Source organism: Phalacrocorax carbo, chromosome 3 (assembly GCF_963921805.1).
Source record: "Phalacrocorax carbo chromosome 3, bPhaCar2.1, whole genome shotgun sequence".
In the NCBI taxonomy this organism is placed as follows: Eukaryota; Metazoa; Chordata; class Aves; order Suliformes; family Phalacrocoracidae; genus Phalacrocorax; species Phalacrocorax carbo.
The window spans coordinates 5,663,408-5,677,345 of record NC_087515.1 but is presented as its reverse complement, the minus strand read 5'-3'; the positions used below and the strand labels follow the sequence as shown (position 1 = coordinate 5,677,345).

The 13,938-nt window shown below is 41.4% G+C and overlaps 1 long non-coding RNA gene across 2 annotated transcripts in view; it reads left to right on the top strand.

Annotated features, from left to right (window-relative positions):
* The first annotated feature begins 52 nt into the window (after positions 1–52).
* LOC135312430 (uncharacterized) overlaps positions 53–13,938 on the top strand; it is an 89,478-nt gene continuing 75,592 nt past the window's right edge. For both annotated transcript variants that reach the window (XR_010371948.1, XR_010371947.1), the window contains exons 1-3: positions 53–155; positions 2,457–2,649; positions 11,225–11,294. This is a non-coding gene — a long non-coding RNA (uncharacterized LOC135312430). The remainder of the gene's footprint in view (positions 156–2,456; positions 2,650–11,224; positions 11,295–13,938) is intronic.

Genomic DNA, 13,938 nt, shown 5'->3' with positions numbered 1-13,938 from the left:
GTGCCCGGCGGCGGGCCGGGGTCTGCCCGCCCCGAGGGCGGGAGCCGCGGCGGGAGCCGAGGGACGGGCCCTCCCCGCCCTGTGGCGGCCCCGGAGGCGCGGCCCAGGGCCGGGCCGCTGCCCTGGTATTCCCCAGAAGATGGACGCTATTTAAGGTTAGGGGAGAGGGGAAAAAAGACATTATTTCCTAAATGTGGGTCAGCATTTTCTTTTTCCAGTCAGCTTGACCCGTTTAATTTCTGAATATGTTAAGAAAGCTTTCCCTAGAGCTTTTTACCCGTTTCAGTAAACAACATGCTCCGGGATGCGGCAAACAGCCAATTAAAAGACAAGCGGGTTGTCTGATACCTCGATGCAGACAGCAAATGTAACTGGGGAGTTAATATACAGCTAGGGGGTTGTTACAAATCTGCACGAATTGGGTCACAAATGAAAAGCTTTGGCAGGTTTAACAAAGATGCTGACAGACATCTGTCTGCATCCCAACGCGCCTTATGCCTGTGACCTCCTTATTTAGAGTAGGGTGTTGGAAAGCTGTAAGAGAGCAGGGGAAAGGATTTTCGTGCAGAGGGCTGTCGTGCACAGGCTGAGGCGATGCCCTGCCACCGAGGCGTATGGATCCCCACCTGGCCGTAAGCACCAAAATGTTTACCCAGAAATACTGAGCTATGACAGGGATACGTCCTGGTTATTGCTTGCTTCAGCTAGAATGGTGCTCTTCAGGTTCAGCACATCTTTGTCTGGCTTTCATTTGCAGTAATTTCCCAAGGATTTAAAGGTTATTCATCATTTTCACAAAGATAATGAGTATCCTTTTCAGACAGATGAAATGTGTAGATCAGCAGGTAGAGTGTACATTACAATGGACAGGTATTTCCATAAATTGAACAAAATGTTTCTGATGTGTACATCACACATGGCCACTCTTCCTTGTATTGTTTTCTAGTCTTGGCAGGATGAAGAGCAGCCCTCTATTTAGTGACTCTGCATCTTTAAATATGCGGTTCTTTCAGGTCAGCTAGGAGCAGGGCCTGTTCTACAACAGTGGGTCATCTGAAAGTGTGAGGGACACAGTCAGCTGTTTCACTGCATAATAAGAATTCCTTGTACCACTGTGCTTCTGGCTTCTGAGGAAAGCAAACCTCTCTTTCAGTCTCCAGTTACACTCCAGTTAAGGGTCTGCACTCCTGTGAGGTAGAGATTATGATCACCACTTTCAGAAGGAGAAATTGCAACAAAGAGATGTTAAAAGGTGGAGTTAAGAAATAATGTGTTTGGTCCCTCCGGTGGCATGCAGCTCCAGAGCTGGTGCCTAGGATCCCAAGACAGTATGGAGGGTAAGGAAGTTGTCTTGCAGAAGTGATCAGAACTAGTGTAGCTTGCCAGTAGGAAATGTGGGGAAGATGCTTAGGAACACTCCCTATCCCTAAATCTGGAGCAATGTTTCAGGGTGGTAGAGGAGTATTTCTCTTTAGATGGCATTTATAAACCAGAACCTTTTATAGCTGCTCTGTAATTGCAGGTGAAAAACTTCTGCTTTATGTAATAGGCTGCCATTTAGTCAGGTGGTAGGAAACATGTATCCTCTTCAGCTGCAGCCTCAGTTTAAGGGAGCTGAAATCCATATTGTCTATTTACCAGGAAAGTACCTTTATAACTAAATTCACAGGCTTTTCCTGTTATGGCTGAGGCATGGCACAAATTCAAGCTGATTGGGCCAGACAGAGTACAGTTAAGATGTTAACGTAGAGGAGAGAAGATCTAGGTTCCACCCTCAGAAGCATTGTACAGTCACTGGATATATTACATACGGTCATTTCACTGGATATATTGCATATGATCAGAACGCTTCTGTTTTATGTAAAATCTGGGGAGCCCTCCTTCTTCCCCAGCTTTATATACTGAGAATGATGTCATATGGTGTGGGACATCCCTGGGGTCAGTTGGGGTCAGCTGCCCTGGCTGTGTCCCCTCGCAGCTTCTTGTGCCCCTGGCAGAGCATGGGGAGCCGAAAAAGTCCTTGACCAGTGTAAGTGCTACTTAGCAACAACTAAAACATCTCCACATTATCACCGCTGTTTCCAGCAAAAATCCAAAACATAGTCTCATACTAGCTACTACGAAGAAATTTAACTCTATCCCAGCTGAAACCAGGACAAGATCATAACTCTGAATTCTTGTGTGCCTATTCTTTGTTTTCACCGATGACTACATTTAGTTAATTTATATATATTTTTTTAATTTATCACACTGCATAGTGACTTTTTCCCCTCATTTCACATGAGCAGTGTGGAACATGTTTCATGCTTAAATAATTAAAAAACTTGGCAGCTTTGGCAGCACTCCTGGAGGGTAGGAGGGTAGAGAGGTAACAAAGACAGCTTTCCATGTCATCTAAAACGAAAACTGCATTTTCATAGTTTACATTCCAGTACTTTGTTTTGTTTTTTTTTCAGGAGCAATGAAATTGTGATGTTAACTTAACGGCTTCCTGTGGGTGTTTGTCAGGCATCTTTAATCTAAAGAAAGAACCACAGAGAAGAACTGCATATTTACTAGACTATTAACACAAGAACAACACTTTATAACTAGTTACTTCACCCTTGCCCTGAACTTCCTGCGCAGAGCTTACTGTGATTGATTTTACAGGTAGGTTTTCTATATAATATTAAACTATTTCAGTCTCTTGGCTGGTCGCCCAGGCAGGCCACATAAAGAGACCCACACCATGTTGTTTTGTTTGACATGGAGTTTTGCTAGGTTTTATAAATCAACTTTTCATTTTCAGAAGTGCATGTGGAGAATTTTAGGGCTATGACTACTGTTTGACAGAACCCTTGATTTCTGGTACCATAGCCTACCGGTTTCATGCTGTTTTCAGATGCAGGACTCTGACAGTTATTTCACTGTGTGACTAAGACCTTGGTCTTGCAAACAAATGTATTAGTAAAGCAGTTGCAGCATGAAGGCTTAAATTAGTTAGCATTCCACTTTGATCCCCGTTGTAATTTGTACCATAAAATGTTCTCTCCTGGATGATCTGTCTAGGTTGAAGTAATTTAAATGCACCAAAACTAAGACATAATTGTGCCAGTTGTGCTTTTGTAGAGTTTTGCTGTTAAGAGGATCTTATGTTTGCTAAATGAATTGCAAGTTTTATGTATATTTCCTCAGAGATTTACCTTTTAGGTTTGTTTCCTTTGATATATTTAATCTATAATCTAGTGACTGCATAGAACCTGCAGGTTGTTCAAGAAGCATGAGCTGCAGCATGCAAGTTGTCTTCTCTGTAGCTATATGCTGTAACCAGTAGTCTTTGGAGTCAGCCTGTGTGCTCTCCTGAGCATGAGATTTTTGCATTCTTGGCTGAAGATGGTTAGCTGCAATAAGTAGAAACAGCACATACCCTAGCAGTGTAGGTCACTCTAAAAGAAAACAGACAACAGGAGTTTTACTCCTTTTAGGATCAGGAGAGAAAACCCCAGATTTTCCTCTTCCAATATGGGTAGCTTAATTAGTAGTCATTTATTCCTAAAAGGTTGCCAGCTTAAAATATTTTCCTGTCCAACTACCTAGACTGTTTTTGCTAGGTGAGGGTCAGTTAAATTCAGCTCATGCTTGTTGGGCAAGGTCAGGAAATAAATATTTACAAAAATCCAGTGCCTGGAAAAGACCCCGCTCTGGAATACCAGGGGCAGGTTGTGATTCTGAGTGACCTATGGAGACCTTGGAAGGACCTGCCATTCATTGTTACAAACTGTTAGCTAATCCTGGGGAAGCCTGCATTTATTGCTGGATGTTCACTAAAAAAAAACCTTGGATAAAGTCCTAGACCTTTATGCTGAATGGGGTAAAATTAATTAATTGCAAGTTTCCAGACCAGTGGCTAAGAAAAGAGGTCATTTATGATATTTATGGTATTCCCTAGAGTATAAAATGGAAGGAATTAGAGTGTAATCTACCATCTCTGACCGGCACCCTCAAGTGGGCAGTAGTTTAGATTTCAGCACTCTGCCTCAGGGAAGGCTCAGCACATTACTTCAGTTTTAGCCCTTGGTGTATCTGGTGTTAGGTTTGGGGTTTTTTGCCCCTCATAGGAGAGAGAATGGTTAGGTTGAAACCCTTTTCTTGCTCTCCAGTAGAACTTGTCTGTTTTATTTATGGTACCTCAAGTTTGTATAGCATTTTGTTTATGTCAGGATAGGGAAGTACACTTTGTTTTTTAAGCGATTTAGTTTTAGAAAGTTCCTTATTTTGTCCTTGTTCTCACTGGCAGAGAATGCTCCTGCTCACAGATAGTGGGCCTAGCTGTATCCCACTGGCCATCTAATGATATTAGTGATGGTATTTCTGACTTGACTTTGTTTTGCCTGTGGAGTAATCATGGCGTCAGCAGGTGTCTGAGAATTGAGCATCTACAGCCTACCAGTCTTTAATCTTAAACTTCCCAGAGAGAGAAGCCATTAGCTACATGCAGGGCCTCCTCTAGATGAAAACTGCGGTACTCCCTCTATCAGTGATTTATCTATGGATCTTTTGTGTATGGTTCATGCAGTAGAAATCCTTTGTGTTCCATCAATGGTTGTGTTCCCCAGAACAGAAGAAATTCTGGAAAGTATTTCCTGAAAATAGAGAGATGAGAAATAAATTATATCAAATGTTACAAATACTCTCTCTATGGAAGTTGGAAAATATTTGTGAAATTTAATTTACTGTTGTAAACAGAGACCAACCAACCTTCAAAGAATGTAGTCCTCTGTCTCTACCAGCATAGCACGTTGAACCTCCTGGGCAATTGCAGCCAGTTTGGCAGGGAGGAAAAAGTAAAACGTCTAATCAGTTGCTACACATTTTTTAAACACGCATGTCTGGATATAAGAGGAAGACCCTTTTAATGGTCTTTAATTAAAGAGGAATTATGCAGCATAAACAGAATCCTTATCAGGCAGGAGAGAAGCCACATAGAGCTCAATCCATAGCATAAATCCATAGGAAACCAGGTTTCATTGTTTCCATTCTCAATGAAACAACTTGCTTTTTTGCTCTTTTCAGTACACTCCCACCTCCTACTTCTTCAAAAACAAAATAGTGTCCTTGCAACTGCATGACATTTTGTATGGTATTCTTATATTTTTTAGTAGAAATAGTGAGAAGTATTCACTCTAAAAAATCCATCTTGGTTTGTTATGGGATGATAAAAATAGTTTTACTATGTTAATCTGTTATTTTAGACACAGATACTCACCTGTAAACCTCAAATTTCAACTGAATTCTGTGTGCTAGATGTCAATGGAATAACCGCAATTGAGGAAGAACTTCATGGCAATAGAGAATAAATTTGATCGTATTGCTAAATTTTTCAATTGCTGTTTTTTAAGGTGTAACAATTTTGTCAAGAAAATGTCATTCTTGTGATTGTTGGTGTACATAGGCAGGAACATAAGTGAATTTCTATACTACTTTGAGTGACAGTTGGCAGAGTGCTTAGTACAAGCTGCTATACTGGAACAGGAGCATCAAGCAGTAATTCCTGTAAGACAGTTCAATCAGAGAAACCATAGGATGAAGTGAATACAAAAATCCCAGGGAAGTGAAGCAATTTATCTCCCACTGGGGCCTAATCTCCTTAAATGCAGTAAAAAAAAATATCCAAAGTTAACAGGCATGAATAGTTAAGAGAATACAAAGAAAAGCTAAGCCAGTTCAACAAGCTGTATATATACATGTATTTAGAAGAATGTAGTTATCAGATTTATTTTCCTCAGAGATGCTCTTCTTTTGATTAACTGCTCTTCTGCTTAAGGGATGCAGTGGTAAGCCCTGCAGTATACAGGTGGACAAGTTAAAGATGTTCCAGGGAGGCCTTCATGTCTCTTTGGCATCCACGCAGAAGGCGGCAAATATGGAGTGACCGTGTAGGCTGTTAGGGGTTGCTGAATGTGGTAGCTTGAGGGACAAAAGGCTGCTCCTGCTCCATGTTCCCCCGTTCAACCAGAAATGAGGCTGAGCACGGCACGTGTTCCCAATAGACACCCCACACACACACAGTGTACATATATACATACACAAATGATTGGTGATGCAGATCAACACCAACAGAAAACACAGCATAAACAGTAGCAATGGATTAATCCTGTTCCCCTCTCTGGCTGATCAGGGTGAAAGCCCTTTAATAGAAAATATAGATACTTATGTGTATATACACACATACGTTCAATATGGATCCATCCAGAAGCTGGCCTTAGACACTGAGTCTATCTAATAGCTGGCTCCTGGATTTCCTACTCTCCCCAGTTGCTGGCAGCTGGGTGTACAAGCCCCTGAGGCTTGCTGTTACTTGCTGTTACTTGTGTACACACACACACACACACACACACACACTCATGTGTGCATGGACAGACATGTTATGGATCCTCCAGGAACTGGCTGTAGACATTCAGTCTATCCAGTAGCTGGCCCCAGATCCTCTTTGTCTCCAGTTGCATTGTGCACAGACACATAAATGCAAACGAGTCTCTCAGCTGACCCCCAGATTTCACAGTCTCTCCAGGAGCTGGCTTGGACTACCGAATTCCTCCAGTAGCCAACTTTCAGTCCCTCTTGTCTTTCCAGTATCTGACCCAGACTTGTGGCTGTTTTGATAACCCGTTCCCAAGTCTCTTTGTCCTACTTGCATGATAATCCAGCTTCAGTTAACGATCACGCACTGACATGTGCACTCAAAAAACATGCATGCACTCTGATCTCTCAGGTTGCTGGCACGCCAGGCACACAGGTCACTGTGACCACTACATGGCCCCAGTTCAGTTGCTGGCAGTTAGACTCCCATATGCTCCAGTCTTTCCTATTGCTTGCACCCTTGACATGGTGGCCCTTATGACTTACAGTACCTCCTCCAATTGCTGGCTCTTAGACCCCTCGCTCCCTCCAGTCTCTCCAGTTGCTCCTGTGACCTGTGGTCTGGCTCCAGTTGCTGATACTTAGACCTTAGACACACAATGGCACACAGAATAGAGGGTCCCCTCACCCAAGAAAATACTTGAAAATGGAGCTTAGTAAGAAGATGGGACAGACACAGGTGATCAGGTGCAGGGCATGGACGGATAAGAGTGATGACTAGCAACCTATTTACATACAACCAGCCCCTTTTATCCCTCTGTTTTTGCATGCTTGTTCCTCCCAAATCACATTGATCCCACCTTTTCCCCACCATTGTTTCATCCCCTGAACACCCCATAAGTCTGGTACAATCCCAGAATGCTCTTCCCTTACATCCCAGAGTGAGTCCCATACCTCTGCAGGCAGTAATCTCCCTCTGTCTAGAAGGTGTTCTGGAGAGGTTTTCCACAGACTCACCTTGAGGGGTGTGATGGCTCTAGAGAAGCTGAGGCAGATGCTTCTGATGAGGTTATTTGGGTTCCCCTGCCTGCCACCGTGCCTCTGTGCTCCTTTGTGTGCATGGAGACAAGCCTTTACTCAGCACCAAACAGATGAGGTGAGCAGACAAGCTTTTTTCCTGCCCTCACAAAGCATTTCAGTTTATCCCACCTCTTGCTGGGATGGGCAAAAGGATCCAATGTCCTGCCCCACTGGACTGCAGGTAGTACAATTCTTCACTGTCTGTCATTCAGGTTTGCTTGCAAAACTATACCAAGTCTAGTTTGCTGTGACTCTGCATATTTACAATGAAGTGGATTGTTTTCCCCCACATCTGTCATTTTATTGCTAGCCATTCTGTATAGTGAAGTACTTCTGTAACTCTTGCCATTCAGCTTTTGTTTTCTTACATCATGAATAATTTAGCATCAGCAGCAAGCCTTGTCACTTTACTGTCCACTTTTCTCTATATAATTTGTGATGAAGGTGAAAAAAATAGCCCCTAGTGCCGATCTAGATGGACATGTGGTGATAAACTTTGTCACTGTGAAAAATGCCCATTTACCCCTACGTTTTCTTTCTTGTATTTTATGCAATTATTTATCCATAATAAGATTATTCCATGGCAGTTTGGCTCTTCAAAAACTGTAGGCAAGTGGCCTTTTCAAAGGCCTTTTGGAAACCCAAATGGACTTTATCATTCAGATTATCTATTTCCATGTGCTCCAGCAAAATTCAGGAGATCTGTGGAATATGACCGGTTTCTTGCCAGGGCCAGGCACTACTTTCTTGTAGTAAGTCTCCAGACATGGGTATGTGAATAGGTTGATTCTTGCTGGCAATAAGGAAAAGCAAATTATACACCTGGCCCCTTGGCTTCAAGAATTTAATTTCTTAGACACTTAGTGTCCTATTTGTTTTTTAAATTAGTTATTAGTTTCAAAAGTTATTAAGTCTGAAGAAGTATAGAGACAGCATAACTACAAAATCTAATTTCCATAAAACAGGAAGTTTCCAATTTTTCCAACCTTACTCTCACTAGTGATATCTTGAAATGATTTCAGTTAGATTTTATTATTATTATCTAGTAAGATACTAATCAGCATAAATGAAGTTGGCAGAAAGATCCATAAATTGTTTTCTTGTTCTTTTGTATATTCCACTTGGGTTAAAGCTTTTGATCATTCAGGGTCAGCAGAGGCCATTATGCACATCTACTCGTATCTGTGTTAAAACAGATGTCATGAAATATTACCCACTTATTCTGTGTGAAGCCTGATCCATCATGGTTGTTTGAGGGCTTATCTTTTTAGAAAGCTATCCAAGTGGGGTGCTGAGGAATCTACCAACACATTTCAATAAAATATTCCAGTAGTTAATCACCTTCACTTAAAATTTGCATTTTTCTTCCTGTTCAGATTTTTCTAGCTTTGGTTTTCAACCAGTGAATCTTGTTATATCTTTGTTTAATTAAAGAAACTGGATGCTGTTCTACTAATTTGATAATATGTGTGCTTACATTTGTGTCAATATCGGAGAAATGCCCATACATTTCTCTTGTTACACCTTCCCCCTCTCCTTAGTTTAAGGGAGATCCTGTATCCCTCCTCTTGTTATAAGAACAAACACATTTCCCAAGAAAATTCAGTCACTGGTAATTACTTTTCTATTCCTTCTTTTTCTATCAAGAAAAGAACAAAGGAAAGAAATTCCACCTACTAAATAAATTTGTCTTAGTGCCACCTGTGGTTTTGCCCAGCACAATGAGGAAAGTCACAGAGGGTAAACAAACAGTCTCTCCTGTGCTAAAATCTATACAAACTCTGGCATGGCTGTCAGTCATTTCTTGCCTGATGTGAAAAACAAAACCCTATTTCAGCATTAGCAGTTAATGGTATTGAAATTGCTGAATACCCAATTCAGCTCAATATTACTGGGGAAAAAAAAAAGTCATTTGAGCAATCAGATGGATGAAATTCATTTTTTAAATTATAAAACCATCTTCATGGTTACCATTTGCTTTAGTTACTATTTTTTATCATGTGTTTTCTGGCTTAGCTGCATTTGTCATTTTACTGGTAATGTAGTTATGTTTAATTTCTCCTATAAATCCTTGTAGAGGGCTGTGTATAATTCTGTTTCCGTTATTACAAATTCTGATTCATCAGTTTAGATTGTTGTTCTGAAGTCTTGGTTGCTAGGAACAGTGGTTTGCCTCCTTGCCAGGAACTGAAGATTTGTTTGCTTCCCAGAAGAAAAGCTTGTTATTTACTTGTTCGTAATACGTGCTGTGTCTGCATGACTGATATTTGGATCCATTTGTAGTTTAGGTGTTTTTCAAGTGAAAATCCTTTATGAGCAAAGCAAGTGGATCAACACCAAGAGGGTAGAAATATCATACCAAGGCAATACATTTAACATTTAATAAAGGATGCATCCCTGCCTTATGACCTTGTGTCAGAGATTGGCCATCACCCTGCAAGCACTTAGGTATATATTCAGTCTTGCCACCATCAGTTGTCATCACAGGGCCATGGACCAGCAATATCATGGCCTGTTCCTAGGGGTGCTGGAAAGCTCCTTCCATCCGATTTCATTTGAAATACCTGCTTTTGCACTAGGAAACTTTCCCCCATTCCCATTCCATAGGGGGAGAAATCTAAATCTGTGTTAACCTGGAATTAAGTTTAATTGTTGGAAAGTACATTTTGAAAGTAACACCTGTGTCAAAAGGAGACCTGACTGCTCTGACTTCATAGAATCATAGAATGTCCTGAGTTGGACGGAACCCACAAGGATCATCGAGTCCAACTCCTGTCCCTGCACAGGACAACCCCAAATTCACACCATGTGTCTGAGGGCGTTGTCCAAGTGCTTCTTGAATAGCGTCAGGCTTGGTGCCGTGATGCCTCCCTGGGGAGCCTGTTCCAGTGCTCCACCACGTTCTGGGGAAAGAACCTTTTCTGGCCCTCCTCTGGACACTCTCCAGTAACTTTATACCCTTAATGTACTGTGGCACCCAAACCTGCACACAGCACACGTGGTGAGGCCATACCAGCACAGAGCAGAGCAGGGCAATCCCCTCCCTCGCCCGGCTGCAATGCAGTGCTTGATGCACCCCAGGACTCAGCTGGCCCTCTTGGCTGCCAGGGTACACTGTTAAGCTAATGTTTAGACTCGTTTTTATTTAGACTTTAGACATTAGATTAATGGGAGATGATGTGACAAAAGTCCTTTTTTAATTTGGGAAACCATGAAAGGAAGAAAATGTGGGAGCAGGGGGAACAGTTAAGGCTCAGGAAGATGTTCTTTTCCCTGAGTTCTAAGTCTCCTGACCCATGCTCTTAAATGAAAACATCAATGGTTATATTATTTACCTGGACTCTACTGTAGACTAGTGTTGTGCTGAAAGAATAGCAAGAACGGTTCTTTCTGTGCTCTTGTGCTGAGTTCCTAACCTGAGGGCAGGGCGTTTATAGGTAGGTAGGTTGGTTGGTTGGTTGGTTGGAAGGATATAGCCTTGGGTTGCTTGGACCCAAGGCCAGAAAAGCTTTGTTATGGCTTTGCTTCTCCCTTGTTGAGTAAAAGTGGAACACTTTCCCCTCTTGGACACTGAGTGAAAGGAGCTCAGACTGGGTTTGGGCTTTTTACCTCCTCCTTATCCAACCATGAAACTGGTTGCCCTGTGACAAAGTGAGGGGTTCAGTCTGCCTCTGTCAGGGCCCTGGCCTCAGCATATATCCATTCCGACAAAGCCTCACTGCACCCTGACAAGTGCAAATTTACCCCAGCCTTAATTACAATATGCAGTCAATACCACTTTCATGTTATCTTTCTTCTTTTGCAGGAGTCCTGAGTTTGCTCCCATCACCCCGACAGGCAGTCCTTTTCCACCTTTATGAGAGAAAACAGCTTATGTAAGTAAGGATGGTGGACTAAGAAACAAATTAAAGAGGGTAGTTGGACCTAGTAAGAATTATCCTAATGCATTTAAAATACAAATCTTGTTCTATAAATGCTTTTTGTTCATGTTATTTGATTTAAAATCCTTCTTGTTTTACATTGGGTACAATTAAAAAGCCAGTAATTACCACATATTATATGTAACATAACTTTTTAAGTTTTGGAAATGGCTCTGTCAGGCTCAGCTGGCTGGTTGCTAATGTTTTAGAGAACAGCCTGCATGCGTATACATTGGGAGAATCTAAGTGAGATCAAAAGATCCAATGGAGATTTAGAAGCAAAAGTTCAATGACTAATACCTTGATACATTTTGGAAGTTTCTCTGTTAATCTCAGTGTCCTTACCAGAACATGGGTTTGTTCTGTTTCTTTCAAATTCCCTACTATGTTTTGTATTTGACTGTTGTAGCACTTGGCACTGCCTGTCCTAATCCATTTTTGCTGCGATGTAGCAATTCGCATAGCACATTTTCCTCCAGAGGTGTAAACAGCATTTCACTGTGTAAGTTGGCAGAAGGGAGGACAGTTATTCCCATGGTATGCTTACAGCCCAGAAATTAATCCTTCTGGATGAAAGATGCTCTGTAAGTGTAAGATCATTATCAAGACTGTTATAAAAACCTGAATGCTGCTTGGAGAGTCTTAAATATACTTCTGACACTCTTTCCTTGCTGGTAGTGCTAGTTCTTCACTGCTTTTCCTGCTCTTCTTTAAACCTAATATTTTGGGGTTTTATTTAAAGAGAATAAGCTGAGAATCATGGCTTCTGCAGCTAACCGTTATTCAGCACAAGCTGGTCCCAGAGCCTTTACAGTAGGTGCTATTAGCTGTTATAAAACCTGTATCAATCAAAGCTGCATGCAAAGAATTTACTACTCTTTAAAGTACTTTACTTCTTAAGTTTGGCATATAATTCCTCAAGGGATGGAATTATATTTAGGCATCGTGCCTGGTGGACAGTGATACTAGATGTCCTCTGAGAATACCAGTCACTGATGTCTCACATTATCATGACCAACAGTAAGCCAAGTTCTGGCATACAGCTAAGTCTTATGGGAAGCGCTAGTACTGCACAGGCACAGAGACACATACATATATATCCTGCATGTTGTCCTTCTACTAACTTGTTGCATTGTCTCTTGACTCCTATTGCCCTCTTCTTTTTCTATTTTATTTTTATTGCTATTTTTTTGCTGCTTCCTGCCTCATAACTAGAGCTGCTGGAAACTCATTCCTTCCTGGTAACTGGATTCAAAACAAAAGATGGGCTTTACCTCAGACTCAAGCTGCCTGCCTCAAGGGCTGGAAGCTCTGGGTGATTGCAGTTACATCTTGTCAGTGTGAGAGACAGCAGGCTTGTTGCTGCCCCTGTCCTTGCAAGTGTGAGCCCCTGCATCCTCCAAATAGCCTGATATGCTTGCTGACCTTGGGAGGGAAGGGGCTTTTTAGGCCAGAATTGTGCTCTCTCCCCTACTCACCTGCACTTGCTCAGATCTTGTAGTTTCAGCAAGACCCACTGATCTCAATAAATTAGATGGTCTTCAGGTCCATTCCTGTTACGTCATCCATGATTTCTGCTTCCACTGTTCTCTTCCAAAGTTTTGTTCAGAACTCTAGCTGGAGGCAAAACCTGATGGATAATTGTGGATATTTTGGGCTTAGCATATTCTTTCTGCTTTTCTTTCAAGTGTTATTCATTATACAATCCTTTGTACTTTATAGTTCTTTGCTTTGATGTCCTATAAGTGATTTACACAGATTAATGTAATTGGTGTGAGCCTGCTCTGATGGAACAGGTAGAAAGTTGATACAACAGTTTTACAGATGGTAACAGAATAGCATCGTCGCACAGCCTGGGACATGAACTGGCTTTTAGTGATGTGCTTTTTAACTGTAGGGCTAATAGGAGTGTCTCTATGATCTCTTAGGAAAGAGATGTCATGTTTAACTTGGCTGCTGCCTTTATCTTGTGTAGTCTCAGTTTCGAATAGCAAAATTTAGTGTCTTCAATGGTCTTGGTGTGTTTTGTCATAACTGTCAAAGTTCTCTGTTTTCTCTGTTGTTATATAGTTCTTAAGTAGGCTACTTCTGTTATGTATTTCATACCCCAAGAAGGGATTGCATGTCCAAAAGCTTATTCAAGGTTTTCAAAAAGCTATACCTGTCAGTCTAATAAAAGAAGCTACATTGACCTACAAGCTTTGTCTTGTCCTTAGCTGTAGAATTCTTTCCATATTCTGTGTTCTTTGAATGCTGAACAGGGAGTTTCAAACTGGGCCATAAAGTTTCTATTAAATGCACTATGATGAAAGACTTGGTAGTTAGAATCTGGCAGCTGGTTTTAAGTTTTAGACTTAAGTTTTATTGAGAGGACAGGGTAGGGCAGTTTTTATGGTGATAAAGAGAGCGTCTTTTTATCCAGTCTATTCTCAGTTACAGTAATTTTGGACCTTTCACAAGTAGTAAAGCCGGAAAAAAAAGAAAGATAAGTAAAACAAAATATAGAGTAAATAGTGTTCTTGTTCCTGCAGACTGTAAGCTAGTGATGGATGAGCCTTCAGGGGTTTAAAATTCAGTCCAAATGAGCATCCAACACTTC